The sequence below is a fragment of the Callithrix jacchus genome, chromosome 15, assembly GCF_049354715.1.
Source record: "Callithrix jacchus isolate 240 chromosome 15, calJac240_pri, whole genome shotgun sequence".
Taxonomy (NCBI): Eukaryota; Metazoa; Chordata; class Mammalia; order Primates; family Cebidae; genus Callithrix; species Callithrix jacchus.
Genome location: NC_133516.1, coordinates 36,536,881 through 36,552,669, shown reverse-complemented (window position 1 = coordinate 36,552,669; position 15,789 = coordinate 36,536,881). Strand labels below are relative to the sequence as shown.

At 43.2% G+C, this 15,789-nt stretch overlaps 1 long non-coding RNA gene across 1 annotated transcript in view; it reads right to left on the bottom strand.

Moving 5' to 3' along the window:
- Nucleotides 1–709: 709 nt before the first annotated feature.
- The window catches only part of LOC144579544 (uncharacterized), a 59,586-nt gene continuing 44,506 nt past the window's right edge, over nucleotides 710–15,789 (bottom strand). Inside the window, exon 2 of the long non-coding RNA XR_013527367.1 lies at nucleotides 710–15,789. This exon is cut by the window's right edge and continues 16,504 nt beyond it. This is a non-coding gene — a long non-coding RNA (uncharacterized LOC144579544).

The window sequence follows — 15,789 nt, the reverse complement described above, 5'->3', positions numbered from 1 at the left end:
ATAAGATTGTCAAAACCTCTCAAACTATACACCTAAAATCCCAGCCTTTTCTCATATGTAAACTAGACCTTAAAAAAGTTTTTCCAAAAAAAAAAGATCCCAGAACATTCAATGGGAGATGTTCCCAATATATTTTCAGCTTCACCATTTCCTAGATGTTATGCCAAATTGTTATCAAATTGTTATTAAGTCAAACTATGCAAAACTGCGATTTGTGTATGTCTCTGTCAGTTTCATACAGATTTAAGTAGTTTGTTTGTTTGTTTGTTTTTGAGACAGAGTCTCATTCTGTCACCCAGGATGGAGTGCAGTGGCATAATCTTGGTACACTGCAGCCTCTGACTTCTGGGTTTAAGCGATTCTCGTGCCTCAGCCTGTCAGGTAGCTGGGATTACAGGTATGTGCCACTATGCCTGGCTAATTTTTGCATTTTTAGTAGAGATGAATTTTTGTATTTTAGTGTCACTATTTTGACCAGGCTGGATTCAAACTCCTGGCCTCAAGTGATCCACTTTCCTTGGCTTCCCAAAGTGCTGGGATTACAGGCATGAGCCACTGTACCTGGCCTTTTTTAAAGTTTTAAATAGTGTTAACACACTTGTGCAATGTAATCTGCAGTTATTCTCACCTGTTGTCTTAGTAATACATTTTGATTTAGAAAAATGTTTTATTTGCCAGCAAATGCACTAGGGGAATGGAATTTCCTTAATTGTGTTCCTTTCTTTTTTTTTTTTTTTTTTTTTTTTTTTTTTTTGAGACAGTGTCTCACTCTGTGCAGTGGCATGATCCCTGCTCATTGCAACCTCTGCCTGCCAGGTTCAAGTAATTCTTCTGCCTCAGCCTCCTGAGTAGCTGGAATTACAGATGCCTGCCACCACACCCAGCTAATTTTGTATTTTTAATAGAGACAGAGTCTCAAACTTCCGAACTTAGGTGATCTACCCGCCTCAGCCTCCCAAAGTGCTGGGATAGCAGGCGTAAGTCACCACGCCTGGCCGATTGTGTTCCTTTTTCATAGATTTTTTTGTTTATTTCTTTTTTCTAAACACTCAGCAGGACTACATTCCCCAGCCTCCCTTGCAGTTAAGTAACAAGTACTCCTGTGACTGAGTACTGCCCAATAAAAGGTAAGCAGAAGTGATGTGTATCACTTCTATGTATGACCCTCAAGAACCTCCTAAAGATTATGTTCCCCTCTTTTTCCCCATCCATGACCTGGAAGAGGAATATTATGGGCCTTTGACTGAGGCACAAGGCAGAAGAAACTTGGGTCTCAGAATCAGCGTGGAAAACCTGACAGACCAGCATGTGAGAGGAGAACAGAGTTAAACTTCTGTTGTGTTAAGCCACTGAAATATGAGAACTTGCCAGTGAAACTAGTGTTAATTTTACCAATAGTCTTTCTTTACATTTCATCCTTTCAATACCATTCAGTGTACCAAAATCAAGCAAAGGGCTCTTCAAAGAGGTGCTATGGAAATATATTCAAGGTTACTGCAGCATATGCACTTCCTGTTTATAGAAGACATCTGTTACTTGCTGCCCATTATTGATTCACCTGTTCCTGGGAACAATCTCCCTATGTTTCCTTTGGGAAACCATCCTTCCTCCCTACCTAGCCATGTGAAGTTGAAACCACCAACAATGTTTAGGTCCTGATTGGCTTTAGCCAACCTGTATCTCCCGACCACTGGCTCCAGGAATTGGCCAGTGACACACAAGGGATGAGAGGACATCACTGAATCCTGCCAGCAAGGAAAAGATTTCTCATCCTCTGCAAAAGCTAGTGCAAGAAGATCCTCTTTATAAACCCAGAGAATGCATTGCAAGGATGATACAGCCTGAAACTCTGCAACCACCTTGCTGCTGCTAAAGATAAGCTGGTCTGCCAGGACTGTGTGAAGCTGCAGATGAAGACACTGTGGCATGAGGAAAATCTGTGGGTCCTGGAGAACTTCATCTCACAATGTGGATCTGACTTCTGGTCTTCTGGACTTCTCAACTTTATGGGGCTATTACTTTCTTATTGTTCAACCCATTAGAGTTGGGTTTTCAGTTGTAAATTATGTAACTTTGTTATTCATTCATTTATTCATTCAATCATTCCTTCTGAATTTGGCTGAGTAAGGAAGGATGCCAATTTGTATGAACCAAAGAAAACTCAATACTAAAAACTCAATATTGAAATGCACATACTATTTTCTGTTTTATGAAGACTGATTTTCTTCTCTCACAATTACTAAAGCTTCCAAACTGAGCCTAACTATAGTGGTACAATGATTCCTGCAATGATAATTGAGCCTCAGTGTTCAGGAAGAATTCAAGTTAGACCACTGCTGATTGTCAAAGAAATACATCAAGTACTTTATGAGTATCACACTTGTTTGTACATCCTGTATTGTGATACATACTCATTATGTAAGTTAGAGTTACAATAATTTGTTCTAATACATCATGTTTTCAAATGTTATATAGAAAATAACATGTACCTTTAGCTCAGGTGACGTTGTATCCCAAAGACCTTTCACCAACTACTCTTGTATTTTGGCGGAAGCAGAGCTCACTCTCCTTAAGGCACTGGCCTTTGTGGCTTTTGTCATTCACTCATTCTGAAATTTGATGGATAAAGATTGATGACTTATAAAAAATAGAAAATTGACTCCAAAAGGAGCTCATGATACTGAGCATGCCATTGAAACTGCAACTGCTTTTGTTTTGTTTTTATCCAACCCTTCCTCATCTTTACTGCCTATGTAACTCAATACCCTTTTGGTGACAAGTGACAAAAGAAAAAAACCAACCCAAAGGACTTAATCAAAAGTCAGAGAGAATTTATTTGCTCTGGTGACTGAAATATCTGGGATAGATCTGGATTCCGATGTGATTGAACCTAGGGGCTTCTACAGTGACAACAGCCTATCCAGTCTTATTTTCTGTCTCTTGCCTGTTGTCTTCTGTGGCCACTCTCAGGCAGGCTGTCTTCACGTGGTGGCACTCAGCAGCTGAATTCTCATCATAGCTTCAAAGCCAGCAGAACAGCGCCTTCCCTAAAGGTCTGCTTGGCTCAAATGCCCATTGCTAAGCCAATCTCTGTGGCTAAGGGTGGGGGGTATGCAATGCTCTGATTGGCCAGGCTTATAGTACAGTCAGCCCTCTGTATTCGTGGCTCTGCATACATGGATTCAATAAACCGCAGATCTAAAATATTTGTTTAAAAAATATTCCACAAAGGTTCAAAAAGCAAAACTTGAATTTGCCGCGCAACAAGTACTAGGATGAATCCACACAAATGAAGTGATGTGTAGGCATTGTGTTAGGTATTATAAATAATCTAGAAATGATTTAAAGTATATAGAGGATGTGTGTAGGTTATGTGCAAATACTACACCAGGTTATATCAGGGACTTGAGCACCCACGGATTTTGGTATTTGCGAGGGTCCTGGACAAAATCCCCCATGAATACTGAGAGACGATTGTAAATCCTCTGGATGATACAGACTGTAAGTGATGCTCTTTCATTCAGAAAAGAGAATGAAGGAATGCACACTGGATGCCTGTATTAGAGAACTTAACATTAGCTACTATAACAAGCAATCCCACATATCCATGGCTTGGCTCAACAATCAGTTGTATTTTTCACTAATGCAAAGTCAAATGCAGAGATGTTCTGGTTGGGCAGCTCCCTTGGCAGCTCTCCACCAGCACTGACTCAGGAAACCAAGCCTCTTCCATCTTGGGAATGCTGCTACCCACATCACATAGTCTCCAAGGTTGTTGTGGGAGGGGCAAAGTGAACTGGATGAAGCATAACAGCTCTCAGCTGCGTTGGCCTTGAAATGACCCAGCAATCTGCCCTTATATTCACTGGTGAGAACTTAGTCACACGGCCCACACAGATGCAAGCGGGCTGGGAAATACAATTTAGCCATGTGCCTAGAAAGAGGAAACAGATTTGTGGCCACCTGGCTTATCTCTGATACAAAGACAAACACAATCCCTATCAAATACACAGCCAGAACTGCCCACTGGCTCTACTCTGGTCAAACACTGAGTCAGGGCCAGCAGCGTCCGGAGAGGTGATCTGGTTCCACTCTCTAATTGAACAGATGGAAAAGTAAGAAAAGAAGAGCCTTTTCCAGATCATTTGCCACTGATGTAAGGCACATTAATTTAACCAAATGTCTCAAAAAGGAATAAAGAGGCATTCCCTCTCCACACAAATGCCAGAAACTCCTTCCAACTACCAACTTGCGGAATCTTGCTCTTATCAAGCATGGAATAGTAGAAATGTGGTGGGTTTTATAGCCAGATGGCCTTGAGTTCAAATCCTAGTTCCATATCCTTCTAGACTGAATGAATAGTTAAGGTCTCTGAGCCTCAATTTACTCATCTGCCCAACCAAAACATTCAACAAGCATCCAATTTTTACTCCCTTCTTATTTCCTACTGTAATACCAGGGATACCTAGAGTTTTCCGGGAGTGACTGATAGTTAACCTTTTGAAGGGCCCAAGAGCATAATATATTTTCCAACTTTTTTATGATCAGTGCACTAAAATCAAATATACGTCCACAGAAATCTGTAGAAGCTCTAAGGGTGAGTAAGTATCTCTTTGTAGAGGTAAATTAACCTTTGTATAGTAAACATTTTACTCCTAGAATGTACTTTGCTGATTCAATTATCACGGTTCCTCCTAGAACATGGCTAGCTAAGCTGAAAATAGAGCTATATTAGCTTCTCTCCAGGTCTCAAACAAGAATAATCACTTCTTTGGAGGAGGAAGTGGCTCCAATCTTGGAGGTGACCAAATTCTAGGTCCTTTGCAAGCCTGTGCCTGGTAGACTACCATCTAGTAGGAGACCTCAACTCACCATTTGAACAAGACCCTAACTCTTACTCCTCAGGCCAAAAATACATACCATGACTAAACTGTTAAACAAACTATCTGACGCCACGTTTCCATGTTCTTTCTAAGGAAACCAAGCTGTTTGCAAAGTCAAGGCTTTGACCAGTGTCAGTAAGGCCAGACCAGGAGACTAGCTTGGCTTCCAACACCAATAGCCACCCCAGGGCTGTGCGTAGCAGAGGCTCACCCAGCCCAGATGGCCCCCAAACTCAGGATGGTCCTTCTCTTCTTTAACTCATCAAAACTTAAATTTGTTGCATGGCTCATTGCCTCAGATCTTTGCCAAGCTCTCAATCAGCCAACCAAATTGATAATGTGATTCAAGGCTGTTGGTGATAGTGTTTCCCAAAGAACACACGCTCCTTTAAACAGAGGCCTCTTTGAGACAAACCACCTGCTTCCACCCCAGAAAAGTACATCTGAAAATCCTGCTGGAGTAAGTTTGGTTGAGAAGACATCTCTCTGTCCTGGGAATTCTATCAGTTTAGCTTTATCTAAAAGTATGCTGTAGCACAAAAAGTGGCCTCAGGTCTTGAGACATTTGCTGATTCCTCAAGGAACATGACCACAGATACTGTTTGAATTCCCTCCATATTGAATTAAGTTTCTGGGTAGGGGGGCATTATAATTATAACACATTCATCATGTTTTGCATTTGCTTGCCAGGCTACATAAAAGGTCATTATAAAGTTTTAAAAATTTCAATTGGCTATTTCTTAGAGGTCTCCATTGTATCTATCCACACTGTCAGGAACATTGTGGTTTCCTCTTCATAATACCAGCTTTTTTAAAGGCTTTTTTTTTAACTTTATATATATATACATATATATATATTTTTTTAAGATGCAGTTTCACCATGTTAGTCAGGCTGGTCTTGAACTCCCAACCTCAGGTGATCCGCCCACCTTGGCCTCCAAAGTGCTTGGATTACAGGCGTGAGCCACCATGCCCGGCCAAAGGTGTTTCTTTATTTCCTTCTGTTTCCTTTCACCAGCCTTCAGAGACTGGCCCATAAAAGTGTGCCTGAAGTGTGGAAAGTGAAAACTGAGAAAGAAATATATATTCATTCCACTTTGGGTTACTCTGCGACTGACTCCTGCTTTTAAAAGGTACATTGTGGTATTACTGGTATGACAGAGATTTCTGTTCAGGATCCTGTCTGATAGGCTATAATTCAGGGCTTACTTGGAAAACAGTTAAGGGAACACTTCCTGTAGGAGCTCACCACCCTCCCACGGGCCCCAAATCTTAATGATTTGCACCCCAAAATAGATCAACACACATACCTCACTCCTGCCTCATTTCAGTTCCAGTCACACCTGGATCTTACTTGCATTTCATAAGCACTCGAATACTAGGGACCTTTCTTCTTAGTAACAGACCTGCTTACATTTCTATTAGGCAGTCAAGGCACTGAGAGCTGAGGTCACTAACTCAGAGAACTCACCTCTAAATAGAAAGAGTCCTTGTTTTCATCTGGGTTAGGAGGGACAGAATCAATGTCTTTTCAACGCTCTGCCTCCCTGCACGGTGAGACAGCTCATATAGCTGGGGAGTCAGGAGACCTAGGACTCTGCCAAGAACAAGATGTGGTGTGACCTTCTGCAGCTTACTGTCATAGCCTCAGTTTCCTTTCTTGCAAAATGAGGTGGAGTGGGGAGAGTTTGTTGAGGTCAGACCCAAGCTTTCTGTTGCTGGGAGGGTGTGGGGGAGGTTTTCCCTTCCAAGAAACAGAAGAGAGGTTGGATCCTTTCCCTGAGAAAACATGCAGGGACCCAAATGTCACATAAATTGATGGCTTGGGAGTATTAGCTTAATAACCCTCAAGGAAGGTATTCTTAAAACCCTCTCTAGTAAAATGACAACAAAATAGTTGATTCTTCTTTTCAAAAACCTGATGTTCATCCTTGAGTGTTTTTACTCTCACCTCTGCCCACCTCAACATCTAATCCATCTCGATTTTCCCACTGTGTGCTAATGACACAAGACAGACCCAAAGGCCCAGGCACCCCGTCCATACTGCCACAGTATCTCTCACACAGACGCCCCTCCCTCTCATCTCCTATACCCCATCCATGGATCCTCCCTGCCCCCGCAGCTGGAGAGCTGCTCTGCCTGGTGGTTTTCCATGGCCCTGCATGGTTAGGCTCTGGCTTGATCTCCCACCAGATCGCCACCAGCCTCACCCTTCCGCTTTCTGTTTCTTGTATTTGCCAAACTTGTTCCTACCTCAACATCCCTCTTCCTGGACCACTCTGTCCCCAGAGCTTCACATGGCTTTAAGGTTTCCATTCAAATGTCCCCCTCTGGGAGAAGCCCACCTACAGTTACTGGCTTACCCACCTTCCTGCCATGGTGTTGTCACAGCACATATCATTGACTAAAATAATTGCATTTGAATAACCTTTCCTCATTTATCTTGTCTGTCTCTTCCCTCCTTCTTCCACTCCTGTCACCAAAATGTGAGTTCTATCAGAGAAGGGTCCTCCCTTGTCTTGTTCGCTCTGTAGTCTGGCCATGGTGGCTATATACTATATATTTGTCAAACTAATTAAATGAATTATAGTCAAATCATTCCTTTCATATCATGTAATAAAATGAGTAGACTGGCTCCTGTTTTTAAAAATATTTTAATTGATTTTCACAAAGATATCAGTAGAATGCCATTAATATCACCCCTAGGATTTATTTCTCCAGATTACATTTCTCTTATTCCTCTAAGCTTTCTCACCAGCCTTACTCTTATCCTCTTAATCACTTTCCAGGGCCTTCCCTGGAGGCTCTCCAATTTCTCCTTGTCCTCCTGAGGAGCTGAATAACCTTGTTCTTCACGGGACCCACAGTGAACCTACAGAGGGGGCGGGACAATTCTGCATGGCAGAGGGCTTAAAAATGGAGATTTTCTAAGCTGGCATAGATTCAGATGCAACCACTTTCTATCTCAATGACCTTGAGTGTGTCACTTCCTCAGCCTTGGTTTCCTCCTCTGTGAAATGGGGCTGATAAAAACCTCTCAAAGAGCTGTCTGTGGTGAAGCTTCCAGGAGCTTTTTCCAACAAAGCACTTAGCACAAGGCCTGCACACACCAATACCGCAGTAAATTACAACTACTTACTAATAAGTAAGCTAAAACTATAGCCACTTTAACTAAACAGGGGAGCCATGCAATGACACTCTATATGGTTTCAGATGTTGTAGGTAAAACGAAAAGGTAAACAAAGAGAAAGATTATTTATAAAACCCTGAATAAAGCAAAGGGGGCATGAAAGACTGTCTAAAGTCTGTTCCTGAAGCGGCAGGCACGAAACAGACTTCACTAATTGTAGTGTGCACAGGGAAAGAGCCAGCTGAGTGTGCAACAGAAGCAAGTGTAGGGGGCAAAAGGCTCACCTGCCTGAAAGGGAAGAACACCTCCTTTTTATTCCTGGAAGATGAGCTCATAAAGGGATGCCATCCAGGATGTCACACACCTGCCTTTTCAAATGCAGAGCACTCCTCAGCCCTCGGAGGAGTGGCAGAGAGTTGGCTCTGCTTCCTTTGGAGGCCCTAGGACCCGCTCAGAGATCCTTGTTAATGGAAGCCCCATTTGGCAGAGATTCACTGAGAGATACACAAGCACCAAACTCAGAAAGACTATTTTTGGGAGGTTTATGTTTACAGCACACACTGCCACAATGACACAGCACAATGGGACAATTCTGAGGGCCTGCGAGAACTGATGCACTGCAAAAGCAGTGGGTGGGCCTCAGGGTGCTTAGAGCTTAGATCTATCAGGCCAGCAAAGCAGTGGAGTAGTAAGCGGCTACCAACAGGATGGATTGGATCCCTATGCTCTGACATAGAATGATGTCAAAATATATATGGTCTCGCGGCAGAAAGAAGGAAGGTGCAAAAGTATCTATAGGATAAGGGTCAGGGAGAACTGTGCCTATGTCCTCTCCAGGAGGAGCCCTGCAGCAAAGCCTCATTATCTCCTTCCATTCCTGACTCAGCCTCCTCAGAAGAGCTGGCCATGCCCTGCGCCATGTGTTGGGGCAGGGGGGTGGCGCAAGTGCACAAGGCCTCCTAGGTCTCACACTGCCTATTCCAGGCATAGCAGGGCCTCACACTATCTCTCAGACCCTTTCCTGGGCTTCTCGTCTCCAGCAGGGAAGCAGGCATGAGGAGGTGAGCAGACCCACACTTTCTCCCTCAGGCCTAGCTCCTCCTCTGATATCAGGGTGGGTGGGTCAGCCAGATGTGCCATGTAAGCCTGGCTGTCTTCAGTTCAAGGTGCCATGTGGCCTTCTCCTTACCAGAAAGCTGTCAAAAACATAAAAGCTGGGTAGGTGCAGTGGTTCATGCCTGTAATCCCAGCACTTTGGGAGTCTAAGGCAGGAGGATCTCTTGAAGTCAGGAATTCAACACCAGCCTGGGCAACGTAGAAAGACTCCTGTCTCTACAAAAGATAAAATAGGTTATTGGGTGCAGTGGCTTATGCCTATAATCCTAGCACTTTAGGAGGTCAACGCAGGAGGACTGCTTGAGTCAAGGAGTTTGAGGGTTGCAGTGAGCTCTTATGGTACAACTGTACTCCAGCCTGAGCAACAAAGTGAGACAACCTTGTTTCTAAAAAGCAAAAAAGTTAAAAGGATGAGTAGGGGTATAGCGAACAGATCCTAAAAATGATGTGCAATGTGCCCTGGCCCATCTGTGTGTAATTTCCTGCCCTAACTGTGGCCTAGTGACTTGCTTTTAACCTACAGAACATGGCAAAGTGGTGGAATCGCACTGCGTGATTGGTTCCTTCAGAAGGAGTTTACATCTTCTGGCACACTCTCCCTAGCTGGCTGGGAGGAAGCAAATTATGTGTAGAGCTGCCCTATGAAGTTGCCCACATAAAAAGAAATAGAGGGTGGCCTCTAGCGGACAGTCATAAGGATCTGAGGTCTTCAGTCTAAGAGTCCACAAGAAACCAAATCCCACCAACAACTGTGTGAGCTTGGAAGTGAATCCTTCCTCAATGGGTCTCAGATGAGGCTCCCGCCCTGACTGATTCCTTGATTACTGACCTGTGAAACACCCTGAGGCGAAGGATGCCACTAAGTGGTGTCTGGCCCCTGAGATAATAGTATGAGTTCCTCAGTAACTTCATGGTAATTTGTTACATAGCAATAGGCAACAAATAAGGGAGCATTACTTGCCATACTTTCAATGGCAAAAACTGCAATTACTTTTGCACCAACCTAATAAAATGAGAGTTCATATAGCATGGCAGTTAAGAGCCCAGGCTCAGAGCCTGACTGCTTGGATTCAAATCGTGCCTCTCACTTCAACTTCTTTGTATCTAAGTTTCCTTATCCGTAGATAGAGGGGGTACTCATCCCGTGCCATGGCCTAATGGCAAGGATTAAAGGAGTTAATCCCGCCAGAGTGCTTTGAAAAACATTGGCCCCTGGTCAAAGCCCAGGAAAGGCCGGTTCATGCCTGTCTGTGTTCACTCCTTGCTCTCACTCCCAAACTATCGACAGCTATTTTCTCTAAGGAGGATGATTGTGGCCATTTTCACATTCTAAGACGTACATTTCTATGCTCCTTTTTTTTGTATCAGTGAGCATTTTTATCATTTTGTATGTGGAAAAAACAATAGAGTTCTTTTTAAAATTCATAATAGCTTCCCCTTAGTCCCTTATAAGAAGGAGATCTCTCTCAAGTTCCTATTAAAAAAAAAAAAAAAAATTCCATGCAATCCAGTTTAAACAAAATGGGGGTGGTGGTGCAGGGTGGACTCTGAGGTATGGCACAGAATAGAAAGTTAGGAAATGGCCAGGGGTCTTGGAGGAAGCTGGCTCAGGGACTGACAGCACAGCTGAATGCAGGTAGACAAGGCCTTTGGCTCTCTCTTTAGCCATATGATCTCTTTTTGCACCTCTCCTGTAGGCTTCTCTGAGCCCATAGTAGAAGGTGGCAACCCACACTGTTTAGAATGACCAGACATCTAGCAGAAACTGATTAGCTCCTCCATGTCCCAACTCCAAATTCTGAGGAGAGAATCTGAGGGTCAGACGAACATGGCTGGTCCCACTTGCAATCACTGGGGGTAGGGAGTAGGGTTTTCTGATATAAAATGAACTGCTGTAACTACATCAGGTAGTAGCAGTATAGAAAGAGGAGAGGTAAGAAAATGGCCAAACAGTGTTTGTTCCAAGTCCTTTCCTTCTTTTTACCAAATGACAGCAGAAAATTAAGAATTTTGTCCAAGAAGCTTTCAGAGACATTAGATGAGAGATCATGTTTGCCATGAACACCAGAACCCATGAGAAATTTCTCATTTGGAGAGAAATTAAGCAATTTCTTTTACTCAGTTGGATTCACCCTTCTCTCTTTGATATCCTGATCCATACAGGGTTCCTGCTATCCTACTGGGCATAAAACATCAGAGGTATAAGAGGAGGCTCTGCCTAGCTGATACTGTGTCTCAGTGTGGCAAGCCTAACAAGGTTCATGGGACCCCAGAAGTCAGTACTCCCTTAGTGGGCCATATGCATGTCACCCATAACCTAACTCAGGGAAGAATGTGTTCCTCCTCACTCTGTCCTTGTAAAAGTCTCAGTTATAAACAAGGTACAGTATAGACCCAAGTCCACAGCAAACTCCACATCTCATACATGCTAAAGCTAAAAAATACTGTTCAACTTGAAATTACACCTCACTCAGAAGAAACATTATCTCTAATTAGCATAATTATCTAATAAACATTCAAAGGGGAAAAACTAATTACTAGAATCATAGGTTCTCCTGGTTGGAAAGAAACTCACAGGTCAGTGTAAAAGCCTGTTCTCTCCCCTGTCTCTCCTACTCCCCGACAGGTACAGGAATCCCTTTTACTGTGCCCCTGTCAGGTGGGTGCTAATTCTGCTTCACATCTCCATTTCTGGATAATTATGGTTATGCGGAAATCTTGACTATAGTGAAACCAAAAATTGGCTTCCAGGTAACCTACCAATTGGCACATTTGCCCAAATATTGCTTCTGAAACACCATAAACAAACCTTCTGCATACTTCCAGACATCTTGTTTTATGAGATAATCAAGTTTTTATCACCTAACCACTGCTAGTTGAGCTCTCCATAAATTATAATGAATCATGTTTTGGCCAATGACAGGTCACCAGAGATGTGGGAGTCTGGGCTCCCACTCTAAGAATCATGTGACATTTCAAAACCCTACCTCAGCCCCACCTTTCTGACCTCTCTCCTCTATTCAATCTGCTTGTCAAATGTGTGAAGAACACTCAACACAAGCCCCCAGTGAAAGCTGCCAGAACAGAGCTCTACCACCACCCCAAATTTCACATTCTTGGCAGCCGTCTCCCACCTCAAGGCTGCAGTTTACCACAGCACCTGATTCTCTCTCCCAGATTCAAGCTGAGGCCGTTACCTGCCATCCTTGTGCAACTTGCTGTTTGGACTCAAGGGCTGGACTTTGCATTTCTCTGTTATGTTCCAGGTTGCTCTACTTGACCTGGCTTTGCTGACTGTCGGCACTGCTCTGGCTCATTCTTCTTTCATCCAGTCTATTAGCTCTACTTCTGCCCCATGGCGGCATGGAAATGTGATCAGCATGCTATCCATGTGCTCACCCACACAGCTCAAAAAAAAAAAACCAACAAAAAACTGAATAAGACAGCAGCCAGAGATGAAAAGCAAACACAATACTAGCAGTTGGCCTGACAATGATAACAGCCCTACCAGTGTCTCCAAAAATACACCACTTGATACCCATTTGGATTGAACTTTTTCTGGTATTAATGCCAGCATCAGAAGAAGGCAGGATTCATCCCACAGGAGCTAAAATGCTGAGGACAGGATGGTGAAGGGAGGTCAACACATCCCATGGGTCATTATTATAGCCGTTATCAGTCTCTCCATTCTGGGTACCCTATAACTGCAGCTTGTTAGGTCATGTGCAGCAACACACAAGTTGAAAAGAACTCCTGGAGATTTAAGAGCCTTGCTCTGAAAAGACTGCATTTTTATAGAATAAAGGTATTTGTTCCATAACAATAGAACATACTCATGATTTATAAAGCAAAGCAAGATACATGGCCTGCTATTCTAATAATATGTATTTTTATTCTAGACACAATAAGCAGATCCAAAGGAAAGGAACTCCTAGATGAAAGCAGGTATCTGTGATATCAAAAATGTAGGGGATAAAGACAGAAAAAAAAATAACCAAAGAAAAATAAATGCGGGAAAAGTAACCAGAATAACTGCTTTGCACTTCCTAAAATCTGGATTTTGATCTTACCCACCATTTCCAGTTCATATCCAACACTCCCCACTCTTCCACACTGCCACATTACCACCACCACTAACCCCCTACTGTCACTACTACCACCACTAAAACCCTATCTGTGCCGTTACTGCCACCAAGAACTTCACCATTGCCACAATCAGCACTATCAATACCATGACAACAAATGACTATAATAACCCTGTTATAGCCACTAACACCACCATCACCACCAACCACATCATCATTGCCATATCAACATCAACAGTATCACTATTACCAACGATAACACCATCATTATTGCCACTGCTGTCAACAACACCATCACCCCACTGAACCACCATCCCCGCAACAAACCTTATCATCTTCCCTGAGCATTGCCCCAGGTATCTAGAGGAAAAGGAGACCTGGGCTATAGTTCTGACTCTGCTAATTAGCTGGTGACGTTGGGAAAGTCACTTTACTTCTTTGTATCTCAGATCAGTAAATACAAGATGAATGACTGGAAGAATTAATATTATTTTATATCTTCTCTTAAAGCCAACAAAAATATAAAAAATCAACAGAAATATAAAAAGTGCTGTAGAGGCAAGTCAGTCGAAGCATTTGGTCTCCATCTCCAGGACATGCAGCTGCAACTGGGCTGGAACACTCATTTCTCTCTATCTCTGTATTCCTCTAGGATCAGAGGGGTGTGTGTGTGTGTGTGTTTTCTTAGAGATAGGGTCTCACTCTGTTGCCTAGGCTGGAGTGCAGTGGTGCAATCATAGCTCACTGCTTGAACTCCTGGGCTCAAGCAATCCTCCCACCTTCACCTCCTAAGTAGCTGGGACTACAGGCACACACCATCACGCCCAGCTAATTTTTAAATTTTTTTTGTAGAGACAGGGTATCGCTACCTTGTACAGGCTGGTCTTGAACTCCTGGCTTCAAGAAATCCTCCTGCCATGGCCTTCCAAAGTGCTGGGATTACAGACATGAGCCACTGTGCCCAGACTAGGAACTCTTAACCAGAAACAATGAAGTCCTCTAAAACTGTATGCAAAAAAGGGTGTGTCTCAGCAAAGAGCACTCATAACTTTTAGTAGGTTTTCAAAGTTATCCCTCTCCCTAAAAACATTCAGAGCCATTTTTCAGTGCTAACCTTAAAAGACCTGGAAGTCAGGAGGAAAAATCAGGATGGGGAAAAGAAGTTTGATTTTTGAGTGACCAGTTGGAGATTATAGAGGACCATCTAGGTCAAAGATAGATATCTTGAGTCAGATACCTTCTGACTCAAAGATAGTCAGAAATCTTCATTTCCTTCATGGCACTTGAAATTTTAAAGTTGTTTTTCATTTACTTGTTTAATGTCTGTCTTCCCCACTTAGCATGAAGCTCCCTAAAGATGGGGCTTATTTTTGAGTGTTTTTCTAACCCCTGTGTCACCAGGCCCTTGCACAGTTCCTCACAGAAGAAAAACAAAGATTTTAATATGAATCAATGTCAACATGATGTGTTGACATTGCTCAGGGTCTTGTTGTTAATTTTTGACACTGCTTGAACTTAAAATCTAAATAAATGTTTATTAGTCTCATACAACTAGAAACAAATTTTTAAATGATGATAAAATTGAGTGTAGGCAGGCAAATTGACTGCCATTACTAAGAGCCTTTCCAGCACCAGGGACACAGTGAGTGAAGCCTGGTGCTGATGTACTTGCACAGGAAATACCCCAGATCCAGCTGCTCCTCCTGGGCTAGGGCCTTTGCTGCATAGATGGGTTGCTTCACCTGCTTTCATTCTCTCAACTACAAGGGAAGCTGGACTTGAAGGCAACTCTAGCTTAACGTCTGAGAACCTGGCCAAACCAGCCAAACACCTTGGATAAGCCACTGCCCTTCGTGGCCTTGGCATCCTGCTCTGCTGATAGAGAGCTGATGAACTCCCTGGAGTCTTTTGCCTCAAAGGAAGGCCAAACTAGCTGCCAACTACGCCTCTTCTCTCCTCCCTCCATTGGGCATCAATGTCAAGGCCAAATCAGTGGATTTTACTGCTTTACAGAAGTCAAGTGAAAAAGTCAAATTTTGCCTCAAGTGGCCTTCCTTATTGAGGCCCCAAAATGTACTCTCAGGGGGGAATATTCATTTTAAACAAGGTTGGTGAAGGCTTTAGTGCCTCTCTCATTGGACACTGATGACTTCACAAAGTCTTTACCTAAACTACTCATTCTATCTGAACTAAAATGCTAATGGGCCTAGGTTTCTGAAAGACCTGAGTCACTGGTGGACTGTCAGAGAGAGGAAACCACCCACCTTCCTGGCTCCCACGGAAGCAGGATTCAGCCAGCGGGGAGAGCCAGCTTCCAGCCTGCTGCCCAGGTTTACTGCTGAAGGTGGGTTAGCCATCTTCACCTCCCCCAGTAGCCAGACTCTTTCTTGGGACTTCCGGACCAAGGAACCACCTCTTAACCATTTCACACAGAAACTCAGATTCTGTGTCAAAGTCTACAGAAATGATCATCTCCTTCGAGCTGCTCTCATCCCTCTGTCTTTTCTCTCCATTAACCTGATTTCCTACCAGGCTTTTCTCAGTCATGTGGGAGGATGCAGAATTTAATCCTTAT